Consider the following 6,829-nt stretch of genomic DNA (forward strand, 5'->3'; position numbering starts at 1 on the left):
AGTTTTTAATGTGTTTATGTTGTTGTTGTTGTTTTTCAAAGTAGCAACTAAAAATGACAAAAAAAAAACAGGTCATTGCTCATTTGCATAGATACATTCCTAACATAGCATAAAACATCATATGTTAGCATGGTGATGCAGAAATGAGGTTCTGGATTTGTTTTTCAGCCACATTATCAAAATGTTTTAGATTCAACTAAATCCTTAAAACAAGACACATTTTTCTCTTTATGTACAATTTAGCAAAACTGACAAAAAGCTTGAAAGTCTACATTTCTTCTGAGAGAACAAACAAAATATTTCCAGTTGGATTATTTGGTTCACCAGGGAATGCAATACAATCCTGATCTTAATGCGTAATCTATTGACCCGGAGGGCCTTCTTGAAGCTGAGCTACGCTTTAAACTGCCTCTCGTACAAGAATGAACAGAAACTCGACATAAAGAGGTGGAGAACAAGACCATTGAAAAATATTGATAGCTGCAACAGAGATTAATAATGTTGTCGTTGGCATTTGTACCTGTTTTATAGCTGAGAGAGTCTGAGCCAAGCCACACTGCAGCAACGGCAGAAGAAATATAAGTCCTCTGCCTCCAGCATGGACAATAGAGCGCAGCGCACACAAAAAGCTGTCCATTCGTTTAATGTCCAGATTCACACAAAGGAAAGAGTCGCTCATCTCTCATGTTTCATGGATCTTGCATGACTGTTCTTTATCCCAACAGAGCACAACCAAGATATAAAGAGTAGACTTTACACCCACGTTGTATGATTTACCAGGGGAAAGGCATGTGATGAGCTGGTTGTGGTTTCTGTTTCTGTAAATCTAGATCAAGTATTTGCACTTTTCAGAATTCTGGAACAAAGAAAATAAGAAACTTTCTGATTAAACCTGTTTGAGATATCGTATAGGTACATTATGTCAGACTTGCTTTTGAAACAGCATTAATAAAAAAAGAAAAAAAGAAAACATCAGCCCAATATTTAACACCTTTAAACATTTTCAAAAGGTTTCGATAATTATTTTATTTTATTTTATTTTTTGGCAGTTCTGAAAACAAGTTCCAGTTAAACCCACTCCTCCAAACGTGCAGTGCTGTATTTTAGCCACTTGGGGTCAATGTCCACAAACAGCACATAGTCTGCACTTATTTAAATGCAGCAAAAGTCTTTTTTTTTTAGAGCAACAGTGTTTTCCCAAACTCCAACCACAAAACCCAACATAATAAAGCAAACTGTATTTAAAAAAAGTTATTTATTTTATTAAAAATGTAAGTTTAGACTTTGAACTACATGCTTACACAGTTGAAAATGCAGAAAATGTACCTATTTGATCCACTGATGAGCAAGTCAAACTCCACTTTTACCTTGCCAGTTCCTTACTCAACCTGCAGATTAAAAAGTAGTTAATTCAGTGTGTTTGCAACTTCTGAACGTCTCTTCGTTCTTCTAGATGACAGAACAACATTTTTGAATCAAAATCAAAAAAGTTGTTTTGTTTTCCTAAACCAGTAAACTTTAAACTATTTTAATATGCAGCAGTTTGAGGAGAAGCTGTGCAGCACTGAGTTGAGTTGTAATGTTCAATGAAAGAATTCACTGGTTTCTATTTGACCTGCCTAAATGCATTTTTTGTGCAGAACTCACCATCAAGCAGCACATTTGCCAAAAGATGTGCACAGCTCAGCATGTTTACGCCCACTTTTAATTTTAGGAGATGTGACTATTTCCAATAAGTGACATCATCTGTTGCTCTGCTTTAGGAGACAATAAGTGACCTGAGGCAACAGTTGGGCCCTGGAGGAAGAGAACCGGTGTGTCATAGTTCAGAGGTCAGGAGGTGGAAGGTGACAGCCAATGGTTAATTTAATGACCAAGGAAATGGATGATATAGCTCCAAACATTTTTGGGGTTGGGGCTGGACACCTAAAAGGAGCGACAACTCCGAAACAAAAAACAATACAGAGAATTTAGCATAATTTGTAGCAGCACAACGCCAAGTGGGCTCTCCACTAGATCTGAAGTGCTGCAGAATATTTAACCAAATATCAAAGTGTGTGCATCTGACGTTCTATCATTACAACAAGCTGATGTTAGCACGCAGATGGAAATTCACAAGAAGCCTTTTCATCTAAAAGATGTGCTTCACGTGTGAGGTTCTGATTGACATCTTCTATCACGCAACGTTTCTTGTGTCTTTATATTTGTACATTAGTATTCGCCCAGTTTCTTGACTGCGTGTGTTCCTTCCTGTCGGGTCTTCTGTGACATGATGGTGACACAAGGCAGATTAGGGGTGGCACTGGCTAAATGTTTGCAGATGAGGGCTCCTAATATTTAATCACCACAGTTACAAGGGTCACTAGGTTGGGTGAGGGAGCCAAGTAGCCCACGGGTGTGAAGGAAGATGGTTTTTTTTTTTTGTTTTGTTTTTTTCAGAAATCTATTGTGTATTTTGAGAATGTGTGCACAAGGATGAGAGTGTGCTTGTGTGCGAGAACCCCTAGTTTTCCTCTGACCACTTGCCCCAGGGAAAAAGTGTGCTTGGTCACTGCTCTTTCAAACCTTGTTTAACACAGCGCCTCACCCCTTTGACCTGAGCTGAATCCTCACAGTCACTCATTCCTCGCGGGATTGAAAGTGAGGGCACTTTCTGACACATAATCTCCAGCTGTGGAAAATATAAAGGCATACAAATTTGTATTTCTTTTTTATGGTGCCTGTGAGAGGTTCTGGATCAAATTATCTATAAGTACAAAGTATTGTGGATTGAAATATTTGTAAAAGCAAAAATTTGCAATCTTTTACGAATCAGTTCTTATTTCCAATGCAGCCTTTTGTCAGTGCCTGCCACACAAGCTCAAAGCTGAAACAACGCACTGTGTAAATGAGTTCAGTAATGGCTAAACAGTACATCCTATTATTTTGTTCGAGTAGGTCGTGTTTCATATACAGAGGTTGATGAATAGCTCAAAGAAATGATATTTGTAAACCAGATTTATTGTGGTTGCGTTGCTGGAAAGTACTTGGAAGGGCCAGAGGGTGTTGCTTCCAGCAGGGAGGGAACATGTCGTGCAGGAATCATCCCAAATGTAGAGTCTGAGCAATCAGTTTCAATTTAGAAAATCTAAATAAGAGGGTGCAATTAGAGTCCAAATGAGTTGTGGTTCTGACACTTTAAAGTGAAATTTTTACTTACTGTAACTTGTTCTGAAATATGGAAACAATTATCTTTCCTTTCTCAGTATGATGCTGTCACGACTATGTTTGATATTTAGCATAGTGTCTTTAGAATAAAGTGATGTGCTAGTATTTTTTTGGAAGCTATGTTTTAAATATCAATCTTCAATCTAGCAGTCTGGGAATGTTATCTGCATGTTCCAGAGAGATAAAAAACAAAATTGTACATGAAATAGACACAAGAGAAAAACACTTACTGGAAAAACAATACTTTTTTTTTTAACTTTATTTACTGGCGAGTTGTACAGTAGCAAATAAAAAAAAATATTCCCATTTAGAGTTTGGATATATAGTTACAACATTTTTTATCCTCTGAACTAGAATGGCGCACCTTATTTTCAACAACAGCTAACAAATGTGCTTAGCTCTTGAGTATTTCCTTTGTAGTTTCCTCCCAAGCAACTGGGCTTTGTTAAAATCGTTTTAAAGTAGATCTTTATGGGATTTGTTGTTTAGCAATTCCAACATTTTGTTGGGAATTTGATCAGGAAATTTGCTCGGGCATGGAGGATGTATCCTGAATCACCCAGTAAACTGTCTGGCAGACTGAAGGTTTTGGATACCATCTGCAGTTACGTCACCAAAAAAACACGAGCACAGATACAAGAGTTGAAAAATTGCATCACAGGGGTGCACTAAGGTCTCATGCATGTTCCATAAATCCCAACTTGTATTATACTATTCAGACGCAAAGGTTAAAAAAAAGAAAAGAAAAAAAAGATGTAATTTAGTGGGCAAAGGGGATTTTGTCTTGAAAATATATGAAGTTCACATGGAAGGTTCACCTGTAAAATTGGGCTCTGTTCACTGCTTTGCTCTACTGAGCTGTATCAGGAGATCTTGCTATCGCTCATCTACAATTCAGGAAAACAGTGTCCAAATAACTGAAAGGGCTGATCTCATATGATTTTTTTTTTATTAACAGAAGTAACAAGTTGTCGTTTATTGAATTCCTCCTTTGCAAACTCCACATGCATCCATAAATAGGACTTTGTTGCAAAAAAGAAAAAAAAAAGTAATTTTGGATAGTCTTGTCCTGTTTTTTTTTTGTCTAACTCTAACTCAAAGCAACTCTTTTCTCGGAACCTATTACATCATTATCTATTCAGCAAAATGACACAACTATTCAGAGACACGGCAAAAATACCTCAAATAAACCTGCTTTATGTCCGTTTGGGAAATTCCATGGACGTGTTGCGTGGATACTGAGAGCAGGAATACCTCAGGTCTTCTGGGAGCGAATATTTCCCGGAATTTGGGGGCCTGTTCTACCACAGCGACTGCTCGGTTTGTTTCATTTTCTTAAAGCTTAAATGCAACTCATTTTTTTTAGATAACGCAGGTAGAGGAGCGTTCAATCTCTCCTGATCGTTTCACTCTTAAGACCTTGAAATCTAAACAATAAATGAAGGAAAAAGGACGAGGGAGGAGGAAATGTATTGGAAGAGAAAAATGAAACAGTGAATAATTTGTGTCTCCTGACATGATGCAGCGCAGGCCCACTTCCTGTAGCTCAGGTTTCACTGTGTGAGTGTAATCTGCTACAAGGCGGAGGAGGAGGAGGAGAGGGTCCACTTCCTGCTGCAATTCATGATTTTAGGGGCCTTGGATTTGTGCAAAAGTTATGGTAGTTACGAACCGAGCTGGATTTAAAGAGTTCTGAAAACATGTTTTGGCAGTAAATAAACAAGTAAACAACTATACATGAGGGGCATTGTAGATGGAAACAATGATGGTAGAGACTTTTAAAGGATCCTTTTGTGAGTTCTCTGTCATAAAAGTTGAATGACACAATTTATGCACTCCTACTTTTTGAGGAAAGAAAGGGGGTTCATGCATTCATTTGCGCAGATGTGGATCACGTGTGTGGGTTCAGGAAGAACCTGGCCCGGTCATTATGCTTTCCCATCTTTTCATAGCGAACCACGCAGTTACTGAAGTTTTGATGTTGAGTAAAGCTTCCCTCCTCTGATTTTAATCCACATATTTTTTGCGCTTTGTTTTGCTTTGATTTGCAATGCTTTATTTCTTGAACGTTGCTTTGTGTTTGCGTGCGCTAGGGTGTGTGTGCATGCGTGTGCGCGTGTGTGCGTGTGTGTGTGTGTCCAGCTTGAGGCTCTGTGGTGTCTGTTCTGAGGTTTCTGTGGCTGCAGGTAGCGGACCTGTTCACTTAAAAAAAACTCTAGCTTTAATGTACTCCAGATGATCCCACTATTTATAACTCTCTTGGATGCATGTTTTCTCTCTCTCTCTTCCCCTTTATAACAAGTACACACACTGCACACTCCCTTGGCTTGATGTAATCCTGGCGCCTGCCTTTTTTATTATGCCATCACTCCTGGAGGCTGTTTTGAAAGAAACAAACACTTGCAGACATACAGCCTGGGTTCTGAAGAAGTCGGAATGCATGTGTAAACTTTAAATAAATAATATAAAAAAAAAGTCTTGCAAAACATTTGAGGCTTTAAATAACAGTGGGAAAAACATTGTAAATGGTTTGTACTTGTATAGCGCTTTATCGAATCCAGAGGACCCCATATTACATTCATCCTTTGGCGCACACATTCAAAAGCCTTTATGTTTTGTAATTTTAAGTATTATAGCCCTGCCAGCATGCCTAGGTGGGCCCCATATGGGGAAAGGAGGGCTGACATATGGGTCCCATATGGGTTTGTCCGCGGGTTCCACGGTGGCCCCACATGGGCAAACCCATGTTTGCCCATGGCCCCACATGGGCAAACCCATGTGGGGCCACAGCCTACGTGGGACCTACATGTACCCTAAATGGGCAAACCCATGTGGGCTCACCACCATGTAGGGCCCATGTAGGGCCCCAGTGGAACCCGTGGACAAACCCATATGGGACCCATATATCAGCCCTCCTTTTCCTCATATGGAGCCCACCTGGGCATGCTGGCAGGGAGCTTACAGACAAAACCCATAATTCAGTGCTTCAGAAAATATGACTATATAGTTCTATACTCAATACTTTGTCGGCCTTTCTTGACATCAACTACACTGCATCAAGCAGCTTCTGGTACCTTCGGCAGTGTGGACAAGTGCCAAGTCCTGCTGGAAAATGAAATCAGTATGTCCATGAAGCTTATCAACAAAACATAGAAGAGTGGCAAACAAGTTAAGCAAATTAAACCACTGAATAAGTACAAAGAGAGAAAATAGGCACCCTGACGTTATTTTTCCTGCTTAATGAGTCCTCTAGTGTTATGTCAGGTTTTCTACGCTATTCCATGTGCCGCCGCTAGGGGCGCGCCTGCAGCTTTAGTGGCACAGAGTAGGTTCACGGGCACACAGAGGAAGAATAAACTTTCATGCTAAATCATAACAGATCATTAAAGATTGTCTCATCTGCTCAGATCATCAAAGATTGAAGGAAGCAAATGTTCCTGGGAGATGGCTGTGTTGTATGTGGACTTCAGTAAACACAGTGGACAAGAACTGACTGTGGACACATCACACTGGACTTCATATAATGTGGATTCTGTGCTTATATAGCCTTCATGCAGACTTAAAACTATTTATTTCCAAATAAATGTTTTTTTTCTTCCACTCAACTTTCTATGTTTACAGT

The sequence above is a fragment of the Poecilia reticulata genome, linkage group LG11, assembly GCF_000633615.1.
Source record: "Poecilia reticulata strain Guanapo linkage group LG11, Guppy_female_1.0+MT, whole genome shotgun sequence".
Lineage (NCBI taxonomy): Eukaryota > Metazoa > Chordata > Actinopteri > Cyprinodontiformes > Poeciliidae > Poecilia > Poecilia reticulata.